Source organism: Pseudophryne corroboree, chromosome 1, assembly GCF_028390025.1.
Source record: "Pseudophryne corroboree isolate aPseCor3 chromosome 1, aPseCor3.hap2, whole genome shotgun sequence".
Classification (NCBI taxonomy): domain Eukaryota; kingdom Metazoa; phylum Chordata; class Amphibia; order Anura; family Myobatrachidae; genus Pseudophryne; species Pseudophryne corroboree.
The window spans coordinates 1,114,014,074-1,114,029,465 of NC_086444.1; the positions used below are offsets into that span (position 1 = coordinate 1,114,014,074).

Consider the following 15,392-nt stretch of genomic DNA (forward strand, 5'->3'; position numbering starts at 1 on the left):
CGTGGATCGTAAAGTATGAAAATGTTCAAAAACGGGAAAAAATAATAATTGAAAAACACAAGTCGACCTTTTTCCATGTCGACCTAGTGACCATGTCGACCTATTGCATGTTGACCAATAGTGGTCGACCTAAGTGTGGTCGACCTAATGACCGTATCTCCTCTGAAATACTGTAGGTGTATGAAGTCATTTGCTCCTATTGCTCTCACCTGCTGCAGCTTCTGTCATACAGCAAAAATAAATAAATAATCATAATCATAATAATAATAATAATAATAATAATAATAATAATAATTCATTTTAAACCAGCACCTGCAGGAGAATCTCCCTGTATACACAGTGCAAGGCAGCCTGTGACCGTGCCAGAGGCGTGTGTGCCCAGGAGCTGCAGGTCTGACCCTCCCTGCAGGTAAGAGTTACATTGTGTCGGGGTGAGGAAGTTTGGAAGAATGTATCCCATCTGCTCACGTGATCCCAGTGTCACCAGCTGCCGTCCAAGTAAGAGGTCATGCAAACTGGGTCTGCTCAGGCAGCTCGCACTCATTCCACATTCAAATCCAGATGACAAGCTAAAGAGCCATGGGAGACTCCCAGTGGAGGACTGAGCCTCCCCAGCAGCAAGGAGAATACTAGTAAGAAGCCCCCTCACCTGTCTGTATACCCCTGTGCTCTGTGTGCTCCTGTATGTTTGCTTTACCTGTGACTTATTGCTGTCGTTTTCTGACACACCTGTATCAGGAACAAAGGCAGGATAGCAATGCACTAGTGTGTAGTGTGAGGCTGTATATATGTGTTTGCTGCTTGTGAAATATAGCTGTATATGCCAGTAATGTGTCACAGCTTTGCAGAGTGAACAATAACACTATTGTTGTCAGTGGGAATGTTGACAAGACATAATACAGTCTAAATGACATGAGGGTTAGGGTCTTAGAGGGATATTTATCAAAGCATGGGAGAGATATAAAGTGTAGAGATATAAAGCACTAACCAATCAGCTCATTGTACAGACTGTGTTTGAAAAATGATAGCTAGGACCTGATTGGTTACTGAAGTGGTTCCCAAACTTTTTTGCACCACAGGACCCTAGATTAATAGAATGTTTTTCACGTGACTCCAAGGCCAAAAGTTTCTTATTGTTAAAGTCAGAAAAAAATATGAAATGAAGTAAATTGTGTTTATATGCCATCCCTAGGGTGAGTTATGTGGTGAGGGTTAGGATTCACCTATGTATGTCCACATATTTTATTATTGCCAGCCACCAGCACTGGTTTTCCCTATTACACTGACCATAAATAATTTGAATCGGTCCTGGACCACCAACCCAGGACACCCCTGCAAGTTCCCCGAGAACCTAGAGTGCCACGACACCTAATTTGGAAACCACTGGGTTAGTGCATTATTTCTCTTCACTTTACCTCTCTCATTCTTTGATAAATACCCCCCTGTACTTTATTGTATATACAGTAGTTCACTATGTAAACAATTCTGTGCTTGTGTTAATTGTCAGGTGCCATAATGTAACAAATAGGAAGACTGTGGGGAGCTCAGAGATCCTTGTTGGAAGTTTACAGTGACACGTTTACGATGTAAGAGATAATATAAAACACTAATTGTTCCGTGGTGCTGGATTTGCTGTTTCATAGCACTGGTCAGTTGCCCCAAGAAACCGAACACAAATACTGTACGTCATTAGTTTATGTGATTCATTTACAGTGGCCAGCAAGAGCAAATGTTTGCGTTCTATAAATAAACGTCCGCAGAATACACAGGGTAAGTCTACATTGGGCTAGAAGGTATTGGCTATAGCCGAAAAGTAATACAAACCTTAAGATCAAGTAATGGAGACTCATATTTCATGAGTGTAAGAGCTGTCACCCAATGAAAACCAAACCCACTTATATATTGGTATTGTGTGTCTATATATCGGTGAGAGTCTCAGGGATAAAAGTCCTGATTTAGAGATGGATGCAAATGCCACCACAGCTGCAAAATATGCAAATGTCGCAACCTCCAGGATTTGTATTACAACGCACATTGGTGGCATCTCTGAACCACCAATTGCGTGCAAAGATGCAACCATCATACGCACAGCGGCCAAGCACCAACCTTGTGAGTAACCCTATGGTAACGCAGCATGTCCACTGGCAGTAAGACGCCGGAGCCATTGTAACTACGTACGGGGTCAAAGTCGCAAGATGTGACACACCCCTGACACAGTTGTGACATCCCTGCTCACCACTCCCGTTACCTCCCACAAATGGCCCCTAATTTACTTTACAAATAAATCCTCCTGCAACCACCATCACATCACCATTGCAGCACGTGCACAGTGCAAGTTAGATGCGTGTGCACTGGCAAACAAAAACGCTAAACTGCATACAACATCGATATTGCGTCCATCTCTCAGAATCAGGAAGTAGGGCGCGAGGTGTACTTCTGGATTGCTGCCTTATTCCATCCATGGCACACCCTATAAAATTCCTGTGGGCAAACTTTATTGATGAAGATTATTTTACGTAGTGGCATGACCCTAATAATAAGGGCGATGTCTTACATAGTTGCATAGTTACATAGTTGGTGAGGCTGAAAAAAGACAAAATGTCCATCGAGTTCAACCTGTACTATATAATTTAGATGCTGTAACCTTGACTATTTCTATCAGTTAGAAATTTATATAGTCCTTAGTCCTTATATTGTCCCTTAATGTATTTATAAATATTAATAATGTCCCCTCTCAGCCGCTTCTTTTCCAGTGTGAACATATCTAACCTTGTAAGTCTTTCCTCACAATTCACTGCCTCTAACCCCTTAACCAGTCTGGTGGCTCACCTCTGGATCCTTTCGAGTTCCAAGACATCTTTTTTTATGGTGTGGTGCCCAGAACTGCACACAATATCTCAGGTGCGGCCGTACCAATGATTTATACAGTGGCAGGATTGCACTCTCATCCCTTGTCTCCATTCCCCGTTTTATGCATGCTTTTGTTGCTGCATTTTAACATTACGTACTGCTACTAAGTCTATTATCGATGAGCACACCCAAATCCTTTTCAACTACCGTTATCCCTAAGTTTTCCCCATTTCATTTATAGGCTGCCCGATTGTTCTTAGTCCCAAAGTGCATAACGTTAAATTTTTCGATATTGAACCTCATTCTCCATTTGTCTGCCCAGACCTCCAGTCTGGATAAATCATTCTGTAGAGACTCAACATCCTTGTCTGAATTAATTACTCAATACAGTTTAGTATCGTCTGCTAAAATTGACAGTGCTTTCTAGGCCCACTCCTAGGTCATTAATGAATATGTTTAACAGCAATGGCCCGAGTACTGAACCCTGCGGTATTCCACTAAGCACTGAGGTCCATTCAGAGAACATCCCATTAATCTCCACTTGCTTTTCCCTGTTGTAGAGCCAATTACTTACCCAAGTACAAATAGTGATTCCTACCCCAAGCTCTCTCAATTTGAAAATTAGTTTCTTATGTGGCACTTTGTCAAAGGCCGTAGCAAAGTCCAAAAAGACCACATCCACTGCTTTACCCTGATCAATATTATCGCTCACTTTCTCGTAGAAGCTTATTAAGTTACTTTGACATGACCTGTCCTTCACAAAACCATGTTGGTTCCTATTAATAACCTTGGAGGTATCTAAGTACTCTAGTATACTATACCTAAATAAACCTTCCAGTTTTTTTCCCCACTATAGATGTCAAACTTACCAGTCTATAGTTGCCGGGATGAGTTTTAATTCCCTTTTTAAATATTGGAACTACCTCTGCTATATGCCAGTCCTTCGGTATCATTCCTGATGTAATTGACTCTCTGAAAATCAAATATAGGTGTCTTGTTTGCTTCCATTTCGAATCCAGTACTTCATGCCATTAATCTTTCACCAACCATTACAGCGAACCAAATTGACATTTACCCTGTATATTTATTGTAGTTGGATCTTTATGTGGGGGTTGGGTATGAAATCCCAGCAAGCACAATCCCGACGGTCAGGATGACAACAGTGACATTCCGACGGTCAAAATCTTGATAGATACCAGTAAATATTTTAACTCTACCACTATCCCTAACCCACCCCCAGTGGTGCAAGTAGAAATATTTTCTTACTGGTACTGAGTGCCGAAAAATTAGCGTGGTAATGTGTTGTGAGGGGGCGTGGCCACATGCTGCTAGTGGGAGTGGCTAAATGGCACTAGCAGCGTGGCCACACGACAGACCCTTTTTTGGGGGGGAATCTGGAGGCAAGGCTAAAAATATATAGTAATGCCTCCAGTATAATAGAAATATATAGTAATACTTCCAGTATAATAGAAATATATAGTAATGCCCCCAATTTAATAATATATAGTAATGCCTCCATTATAACAGGAAAATACAGCTACTGTTGCTCTCCCAGTAACCCTGACAAGATGGGAGGAGCCGTCATGCTGCCAAGCACCAAGGTCTTGTTTCTATGTGGCACATTATAATTGTGGTAATAGCAAAGTGTGAGGCAGGTGGTACTGCGTACCCGCTGCCAAATTCTTAAGGGTACTCCGTACCCGAGCGTACCCGCATACTTGCACCTCAGCCCACCCCTCACACAGCCTTACCCTAACCTTCTCCTTCCCCAGCCTAACCCTAACCTCACCCCACCCCCGCAACCTAACCCTAACCTTCCCCCCACAGCCTAACACTAACCCCCTGCAGCCGAACCCTAACCTCCCCCACCCCTGCAGATGAACCCTAACCCTCCCCCACCTCCGCAGCCTAACTTAAACCCTCCCCGACTGCCTAAAAACCCTAACCTTTCCCACACAACCCATCCCTAAACTCCCTCACCCCTGTAGCCTCATCCTAACCCTCCCCATAACTCTGACTGTCCGCTACCACAGACTAACCCTAACTCACCATTCCCACAGCCTAAACCTAACCGTTCTCTTCCACAGCCTAACCCTAACCCTCCACCATAGCCTAACCTTATCCTCCCCCACAGCTTAACCCTGACCCTCCTTTTAGTGCCTAACCCTAACCTGAGTATTTATCATTAGGAACCTGAACGTCCAGATTCTGCTGTCGGTATTCAGGAGTGTGGTTATTGAGAAGTTATCCTTCTGTCTCATAAGCATATTGCATGTACAGTTGCAATGTATAAATCAGATTTATAAATATGGTTTCGACAATATAAGCATCACCAAAAACATTTTACAGAATTGGTAAACATATAGGGGTATATTCAATAAGAGTCGGATCCATTCCAACATGCAGTTGTCGGAATGGATCCGACAACCCCAATTCAATGGACGGCCAAATCCGACTGTCGGATTTGGCCGTACACAGGGTCCTGTCCTGCCGCTGACAACAGCGGCCAGGAGTGCAGATGGCGGCGGTTGTGAGCAGGACGGCGGCGGGGTAAGCTCGGCAGCGGTCGGGAGCTGGCTGAGGGTGGCGGGTGGAGGCGCCACAGGGAAAGAGGTGCCTGCGGGTGGAGTAGAGATCTGCGGCCGGCGGAGGGAGCTGGCTGCAGGTGGGACATGTCTGCGGCGGCGGGGGGAGGCGCTGCAGGGAGAGAGGTCTTTCATATGTACTAACCCCCGGCCGCCGGGTTTTCGCCGGCGAGGGTTTCGCCATCTTTTGATGGCGATACCCTAGAGAAGCCGATGGGCTTCTTACCACCTCCGCCACCCTGCGCTGCTCGCGCCGACCCCCTCCCCTTCCCCCCCTGGCATACCTGTGTGAGACAGGAGCTGCTGTTGCTGCTGGGGGCAGTGCTGGCACAGCGTGCTCAGTCATTGGTCTAGTTTCTCCCCCATAGGGCAGTGTGTGCATTAGCTGGCTGGTGTGTACATGCTGCTGGCACATAGCGGATCCTAGAGCCGAGTTACAGCAATGGCAGTGATACCGGGTACCGCGAGGTCCTGCCCCGCACACAGGAGCAGATGACGGGTGATGGGCGGGGGTCTCAGGGCGCCGCCGTACTCCATGCTGCAGGAGGTCAGGGTGCGGTGGGCGTTGAGCTGCAGGGCTTCCCCGATGTGGGCCACCGGTGCAAGCCCACAGTGACCAACTGCTCCAGCAGCAGGAAGCTCTCCTTCCGGCATGGCATGGCTGACAGTCCTCCTCCCTCACATCACAAACCCTCTCCTCAGTACTATTACTGATCGCAGGGCACCCCTGGCATCGCATTGCGATACTAATCACATGTGTTAGTATATATGCGATTAGCATCGTTGCGATGACCGGCAATGATCCATGATCAGTGATAGTACATCCTGCCCAGAATATTGATATGAAGGGTTGGGTATGGGTTACTGGCCATGGAATGTCGGCGCGGAAGGGAGGGGGGGGCAAGCGCAGTTGTGAGCTCAGTGGCTGCGCTCACCACAGGTTCTATTCCCACTCTATGTTGTCGTGGACACCCACAAGTGGGAATAGTCTCTGCTAGTCGGCATTAGGAGGGGGTGGGATGTAGGTGCTGGAAATGTCAGATCAACATCCAAAAAGTGACAAAAACTTAGGTCAACTCAGTCACACCCAGTACTGGTCAGTGTTAATTGTAAAAGGACGGCGAGATGTCAGTTTGTGCTAAAAGGGACACTTTACCACCCGCCAGAGATAATAAGTTGGTGTTTCTCACTTGAAAAGTTCATCTCCTTGTGTATTGTTAAAGAAACCAGATCCAACAGTGTCATTCATTGGTTATGTTCTTTCTGTATATAAATACGTCTTTTCTGCTTGTTTTTTTATTATGTAGTACCATTAAACCAAAATTTTCAGCCTTTTTACTTTTTTCCGTTATTGTTTCAGATGAAACATCATCTTTTAATGTGCAGTAATGTTTTCTGACAGCAGATTCTATCTTTATAACAGAGGGACATTTGATTATACATGTTACGGTTGATATTTCTCTGTCACTATAGATAATGAGCTGCTATTTCCTCCTCTTCCTCCAGTCTCTGGTAATGTTATTCCATATGAAAGATGTCTACATTTTATTTTATGTTTAGACTGTCTTGTTAAAGCTGCGTTATTACCTAAAGTGGGGAGTATTTTACTTCACCACTTTGTAATGGCTGGAGGAGGGGTATGTGAGAGGTAGGACCAATCAGAAGCAGCAGTGTCCGTGAGCCCTCACTCTGCAGCGTCATACTGGCCTGGTTGCTGGCGATTGAGAACCTGGGATAAATGCCTAAATGAATCGGTCCCCAATCCCCAATGATCTGTTGAGGGAGAGTAGCAAATTCGCTGTAGGTAGAAACGGAGCTTTTACATTTCTGGGTAAAAATTAAGTGAATTATCAGTAATGTTATGTTATGCTACACTTTGTAGTGTAAAACATATAGGGGCAGATGTACTTATACACCTCTTCCTCTGCCGCTGTAACCACCATAACCTGAGACACGCTCAGTGGAAACCGCTCCCAAAAAAACAAAAACGGTCCAGTGACATGGGAATAACCTGGGAAGGACTGGGTTAAGAAGCAGTGTAAAGGTGTAACCCCATTTACAGCATAGGCATTGGGGCTGTCAACGGGATGGAGAGATTAGAGCCTCCCCGTATGGTCAGGACCACTGCAGATTTTATCCCATCTCCGCTTCATATGGGGAGGCTGTATTCTCTCTAGGCCCGTCTCCCCAGTGACAGCTGTGACAGACGGGTGGTCTTCAGTATGCCGAATGTCGGGATCCAGGCGCACATTATACCGGCGCCGGAATCCCGACACCCGGCATACCGACAGCTATTCTACCTCGTGGGGGTCCACGATCCCCCTGGAGGGAGAATAAAATAGTGTGGCGCACGTAGCCCGCCACCGTGCTTGCAGCGTGGCGAGCGCAGCGAGCCCGCAAGGGGCTCCTTAAAGCTCGCCACGCTGTCGGTATGGCGGCGGTCGGGCTCCCGGCGCCGGTATGCTGGTCGCTGGGAGCCCGAGCGCCGGCATACCGTACTACACCCGTGACAGACACCCTGCAGGTCACCGGTCCGATGTTATGCCGCGGTTTTGATCTAATCTCTGGATTTCCCGGCACTTGAATATGATGTCATCTCCAAATGCCGGCGGAAGAGAGACACTGTACCCGTGGTGGAAATCGGGTATAATCCTTGGAGAGTGATAAAGTGGAGAGAGATAAACTACCAACCAATCAGCTTGTGTCATTTTTTAAACACAGCATGTAACATGGCAGGTAGGAGCTGATTGGCTGGAACTGTATCTCTCTCTACTTTGTCACTCTCCAAGGCTTAGTTAGCACATCTCCCCCGTAGTATCAAACAATGTTTTCAATAGTTTATAAACACTAAAACATCTTAGAGGCAACGTAATGTGAAGAGTGAGCCATAGTAATTGTAATATTTGTTGTGCTTGTAACAGACTTTCAGATTTGTAAAAAAAAAAACTTTTTATTGCACAACTTTTTAGCAATAAAAATTACACCACAAACTTCGTCCAAATTTTTGTTTAAGCAAGTTCGCTCAGGACGTCTCCCAGTGCCTAAAATGGGTATGGGTCATTGGGTAGGCACAACTTAGGTCGACCGTGGAAGGTCGACTTGCATTAGGTCGACAGGGACAATAGGTTGACATGGTCAATAGGTCGACATGTACTAGGTTGACAGGTCAAAAGGTCAACATGGATTTTTGACTTTTTTTTTTGGTGTCGTTTTCTTCGTAAAGTGACAGGGAACCCCAATTAGTGCACCGTGTCCCCTCGCATGGCTCGCTTCGCTCGCCATGCTTTGGGCAAGGTTACCGATCCAATCGTAGTCCATGTGGATTGTTAAGTATGAAAAAATCCAAAAAATGATTATTATTTTTTAAGACTCATGTCGACCTTTTGACCTGTCGACCTAGTACATGTTGACATATTGACCATGTCGACCTTCAGTGGTTGACCTAATGACTGTCGACCTAACGACCGTATCCCGCTTAAAACTGCACTGATCTGAAGGCACAGTATGATATATACCAGTGGGGATCAATGATCACACTGCACTTGCACTGACAGAAGTAACACTTCTAGGGTCATATTTATGATCCCTTAACATGCCATTTTTTATAATTATTTCATGCATTTTTATAATTTTGTAGTTACAGCTTCATTCATCAAGGCTGTAACGAAGGATGTATCACTCATATCTCCTTGTTACAGCCTTGCCACAATAATTTCCACACTTATGGGCTTGTAGAAATTGTGGAATTCATCAAATTCGGAAAATGCACTCTTTTCAGAATTTGCTAGTGAAACTGTTCGCCATCTTGTTGCCGGGCAGCAGCAGAAGGGTAGCAGCGGCAGCAAGGGAGGAGGGGTGGGCATTATCCGGTCTCTTTCAATGGCGGCTCCAGCTGTACGCTCACTTCATTGTTCAGGGACTGAAAATGCGCAAAGAAGAGGACAGAACATAATAAACACTGTGCTGCACAGGGGAACTACTGTATATCACTTTCCAAAAAGCTGTCTCCACAAAATCAGCAGTTTTTCAGAAGTGATAATATTACAAAGGGGGCATGATGAATTTTGAAAAAACTGTGAAATGGAAGAATGAGAATTGACAACGAAAGTTTCTCATTTCACAATATTTTCATAATAAATATGCCTCCTAGTCTTAGTAAAGACACAGTGGCGGAACTGTCAGAAACAATGGAGGTAGTCGCTGCCGGGCCCCATTCCTGAAGGGGGCACCTCTCCTCCATTGTCCCAGCTTCTACTATCCCCTAGCAACAAGTGCCCTCAGCTGCCGCTATGCCCGCACTGTCCTCTCTGCAATTCTGTAGCTCCAGGGCAAGGCATGCTGGCCGCTGGCTGCAGTCAGTACTGACAGTCACATGACTGATACGCAGTGGCGGATTTCCCACTAGGCACGTAAGGCACGTGTCTAGGCGCAGCACTTGCTGGAGGCGGCACATCAGGCTGATAAGGGCCAGGTGATTCTTTTTTTCGTCTTTTCTACTTATTTTTTTATCATTTATTTACCAAATGACGGGGGTGGGACAATGGACAGCAAATTATGGTCCAGGAGTTGGTAGCAGAGTTAGGCTGGGGCTGCTTATGTGGTCTCGAGGCATCCGGACTGGCACCCGAAATGAAGGGGCAATGACATGACTGGAGGTGGTGGCGGGCAATAATGTGCCTAGGGGCGGCCTGACCCCTAAATCCGCCCTTGCTGACACGTCAGGTGCTGTGTGATGCAGCCAGTGCTGCCTGTGTGCCCGGACCCTGCTCTCTCCTACCCTTCTTTGCTGGCTGCTGCAGTGGATCAGAGGGCAATCAGCTGGGCGGATCAGTGCTGCACTGACCTGTCCCTCGCCTGTCTGCTTCTCATTCACTTCACCTGCCCCTGGCTACTTGGGGTATTGTAATGGAGGAGGCACCTCCCATATGTTCAAGGGGGATGTCAGTCACTGCATCGGCAAAGGCTCCCAAACTCATCCCCAATGGTTCCTCTACCTTACAAGACTGAATCCTGTTGCAGTAGATGGCAATACCACAATAAAGATCAGCAACAGATAAGTGTAAGTGGAGCTGGGTGCGTTGAGGAGGAGGAGGGGGGGGGGGGGCGACATATACATTTAATAAGTATAAGAGTATAAGTTATAGGTATAAGTTCTACTTATAACTTAGAAGTACAGTATAACTTATGTCGTTTATATAGAGTGAAGGGGTTAATTGGCGTATGGTTGATTTAATGTTTTTACTTGGGTTAAGAAGTGGTTCTTTTGATATTGAGCTACTTAATGAATATAAATGTAATTATTGATGTGGGAGTTAATTATTGGTGGGTGTGAGGGTGTTAATGATTTATTAAGTAACTAATTATGTTGAATGTGGTTGTTGCTGAAAAAAACGAGTGATTTTTTTGAAAAAGGTTATTTAATGAAATGATCTTGTAGGACGGTCACAAAAATGTTATCTGTATTGTCTTGTGATTATAATAATGTTCTCCGTATTGTCTGGCAGTCACAATAATGCTCATTGTATTGCCTGGCGGTCACAATAGTGCTCTCCTTATTGTCTGGCAGTCACAAAAATACTCTTAGTATTGTATGGAGTTGACTAAAATGCTCTTAGTATTGTATAGTTGTCAATAAAATGCTCTTAGCATTGTATAGCAGTCACTAAAATACTCTTAGTATTATATGGAGTTCACTAAAATGCTCTTAGTATTTTATAGCGGTCACTAAAATGCTCTCAGTATTGTATAGTGGTCACTAATATGCTCTTAGTATTGTATAGCGGTCACTAAAATGCTCTTAGTATTGTATAGTGGTCACTAATATGCTCTTAGTTTTGTATGGTGGTCACTAATATGCTCTTAGTATTGTACAGTGGTCACTAATATGCTCTTAGTATTGTATGGTGGTCACTAATATGCTCTTAGTATTGTTTGTTGGTCACAAAAATGCTCTCAGTACCTTGAGCGAACGTGGTAACAGGTTAGCGGGATATTGTCTAAAACTGAACGAGGTGTTCTGAGTTACGTGATGCAACTAATTTTCATAGAAATGTCATGGTTATGTTGTTCATTTTACGAAGTCGAAGAGTCAGCATAGGAGAGGGGGGCAACAACATGTATCTTGTCTCCGGCCGATTGGGATGAAGATACGCCACTGTAATGATATGTTATGTGAAACACGCTATAATGTTACATAGTTGCAGAGATCTGTGACAGAAAATGAGCCCAGGCTGGTGTCAGATCATAAAAAGTTGCATATAACAAGATTGGTTCTATAGCAACAAGTAAAACTGGAGGTATTGTCTTTCTAGATGCTCCAGGGGGAACCAGAAAAAAACATTACTAATAATTCTAATTTTGGCCAAAGTTCATAGACAAAAGTAGATTGCAATTTCAGTTGCCTCCTAAGGTATTGCAGCAACATTGCTTAGTGGTGGTCGCACAGCCCATTCAGCACTGAAATTATCATTAGGCATTGCCCATTCAGAACATGCACCTTGCAAAGTAAGGGAACTGGTGTCACCAGTGGCTGGCTAGGCCGGAGGGCAGGACGGCCTCTGTCACCCTGGCAGGTATACTTGTAGTGCTACAGTGCCGCCTACAACCGCACTCAACATTTACAGTATGTGGCTGGCTGCGGGAGGCAGGATGAATGGCGGTTGCCCCCTGGCCGCTATCACTGTGCAGCCAGGCAACTCCGCCTCTCTAAGCTCCTCCGTCTCTCAGTGGGTGCAACTACGCATGTGCAATCAGGCTGCAAGCCACTGCATGGGAGGGAAAGCCTCCATCAAGTAAGAAGTGCTGGCTGCAAGACTGGGAGACCTGACCAAAATGAAGCACGTATGTTTACTGGCGCTGCTAGGGGGTGTGGAAATTGAAGGATATTGGATGGTGCTGAGAGGAGGGGTGATGTGTAGGTATAATGTGGAATGGACATTGAAAGTGCTAAGGGGGGAGTGATGAGCGGGTATAATGCAGGATGGGCATTGAAGGTGCTGAAAAGGGGGTGATGTGTGGGTATAATGTTGGCTGGATATTGAAGGTACTGAGAGGGGGAGTGATGTGTAGGTACAGTATAATGTGAAACGAACATTGAAGGTGCCGGGGGGAAAATCTGGAAAATCTGCATTGGACTTAGTAGGTAACCAGGCACGGTATCCACAGGCAAGAAGTAGCATCTAGAGACAAGGGCTCCCGCTGCAGCTAGGAACTGTGACCAGCAAGGAGTAAAAGGCAGGCCAAAAGTATAAAGAGAGCAAGGACCAATCAGAGATGTTACACAGCCAAGCCTCCCTGTAATTAAGAACTCTCTACAGCTGTCCCACAGCACATCTGCACACTTTTCTGTGAGTGTCCGGCGTCACTGTAACCAGGCATCCATTGACGCCTCCGGGCAGAAGTTCCCCAGCACCTCTGCTCCCTAGCAACCCCGACCGGGGAGCGGAATTTCAGGAGCATCCTGGTCGCCTAGCGAAATCCGGACGCTGTGAGCTGTGAGCCGCGGCTTGTAGCATTATGTCTCTCTAAGGTTTAGTACATAGACACCTTAGCCCAGTTGATCTCAGAATATAGTCTAAGAAACATAAATATAATGTCTAAGGTTACAGTAAGGGATGGTCCCTTGTCTGCACTGTCCGACATGACCATATGCTGTGGGTTTTCCTAGTGATATGACGGCAGTGAACTCACTTGATTTCCCTTTGAATGCAAAAAACACTATGGGCGCTGTTATTACCCTATAGGAGCAATTCAGTTAGCGGCTGGGCAGTGATGTGCAACCAACAACATGGCTAGTTTTTCCGTGGCCCCATAAGTACATTGGGAAATTAGGGCTGTTGATATGTGCACAACTGAACATCACAGGATGTTTGTGTGCACACCACCGCTCATTATCATAAGCTCCAACTTATCGTCCCTTCTACTCAATGCATTCTGCAGTCACCATCACCTGGGCACAATTACAAATAAAAGGTGCTGCAGGCAGGTTTTTGTTCATCATCATAACTGGATATCTATAAGGCCCCAGAAAACACTACAGTGTCGAACAAATAGATTATAGACAATCGTACCAAAAATCAGCAAAACATAAGAATTTGAAAAAGAAGGTTCTTAAGTGAGACACAGGCTATAGAGGCCCCTGCTCGTGGGAGCATCCAGTCTAGAAGGACCGGGCAATGCAGAGGGCTACAGAGTTGGTGTGCCTTGGTGCTGCACACCCTAAGGTAGGGAAGATGTGTAGACATTTTGCTCCCAAGCTGTAATTGTTTAATTCAAAGGTAATTAAATTACTGTAACATTTATTTGTGCTTATTTCCTCATGACAGTCTGAATTCTAATCTTAATAGGAACTTGCTGACCCATTTAATACAGTTATCCCCTTAGTAGTTGCTGATACTGTGCTTTTTACTTCTAATGCTGGGTACACACCAAACAATGGGGTCTATTTATTAAGCCTTGGGTGGAGATAAAGTGGACGGAGCCATGTCACAGGCTGTGTTTGAAAAATGACATGTAGGAGCTGATTGGCTGGTACTTTATCTCCATCCACTTTATCTCCATCCAAGGCTTAGTAGATAGACCCCAATGTGTGTACCTAGCGTCAGCATAATACATTGCTCCATACATACACACCGAACGATGCAGTGGATGTAGCCACATTTAAAATGTATGCCATTGTTCCCTGGGTCATCCCATTTTGCATGCAGCACGCCCGACAGGATGACCCGGGAAGCACATGATCGCAAGCACACACTGAGCAATGTGGCTGACATCATTCTGATCCGCGTCGGAAAAATATATCATCCGATTAATCACCTAGTGTGTACTTGGCTTAACATAGGTGGTCATTCCAAGTTGTTCACTCGCTGCAGATTTTCGCAGCACAGCGATCAGGCTAAAATCGGCATTCTGCGCATGGGCCGCAGTGCGCACGCGCGAAGTACTTTCACAATAAACGATGCAGTTTTACACAGGGCCGAGCGACGCTTTTCAGTCGCTCTGCTGATCGGTGAATGATTGACAGGAATGGAGTGTTTCTGGGAGATAACTGACCGTTTTCCGAGAGTGTGCTAAAAAACGCAGGCATGCCTGGGGAAACGGGGGAGTGGCTGGCCGAACGCAGGGCGTGTATGTGACGTTAAATCAGTAACCAAACAGTCTGCAGTGATCGCAATCTAGGAGTAGGTCTGGAGCTACTCTGAAACTGCAGGAAAAGATTTTACAGCAATTCTGCTAATCTTTCGTTCGCACTTCTGCTAAGCTAAGATACACTCCCAGAGGGCAGCGGCCTAGCGTGTGCAATGCTGCTAAAAGCACCTAGCGAGCGATCAACTCAGAATGAGGGCCATAGTTACATACCTCCCAACATTTGAAAACAGCAGAGCGCGACTCCCGTGCGCACTGCCGCGATTGCGAGCCACGCCCCTGTGTTCCATCACTAAGGGGGCATGCGCACAGTGTCCATTCACCGCTGCTCTGCTAAGCAGAGCAGTGACTGACAGACGCATCCTAACTGCGCGCCCCCCCCCCCCCCCCCACCACCACCACCACAGAACACTGTCCAGCGAAAATAGGGACAGTTGGGAGGTATGTAGTTGTCATATTGCTGAAGTAAACTGTGCATTTCATCTGACCCAGGGCTGGAGGGGTCTGTGGATGAGACTTGTAGTTCCGCAACTGGAAAGCCACAGATTGCTTCAACACGAGTCAGCAACGTACCTGGAGAGCCAATGATTGTAATATGATGAAAATCAAATTACTACTTTATTATCTGCAACTTGATCACCAATAGTAACTAAATAGACATAGAAACATAGGTGGTAATTCGGAGTTGATCACAGCAGCAAATTTGTTAGCAGTTGGGCAAAACCGTGGGGGTCATTCCGACCCATTCGCAGGCTGCTGGTTGTCACAGCAGTGCGAACGATTCGGTTCTGCGCCACCCAAATCTAACTCTCT

At 45.8% G+C, this 15,392-nt stretch overlaps 1 protein-coding gene across 2 annotated transcripts in view; it reads left to right on the forward strand.

Moving 5' to 3' along the window:
• The first annotated feature begins 386 nt into the window (after positions 1 to 386).
• LOC134995305 (uncharacterized) overlaps positions 387 to 15,392 on the forward strand; it is a 151,110-nt gene continuing 136,104 nt past the window's right edge. The window contains exon 1 of one of the 2 annotated variants that reach the window (XM_063951118.1): positions 387 to 409. The gene's annotated coding sequence lies outside the window, so the exon portion shown is untranslated. Of the gene's footprint in view, positions 410 to 432; positions 633 to 15,392 lie in introns of those variants that run through there. The other variant, XM_063951107.1, reaches the window with a different exon arrangement.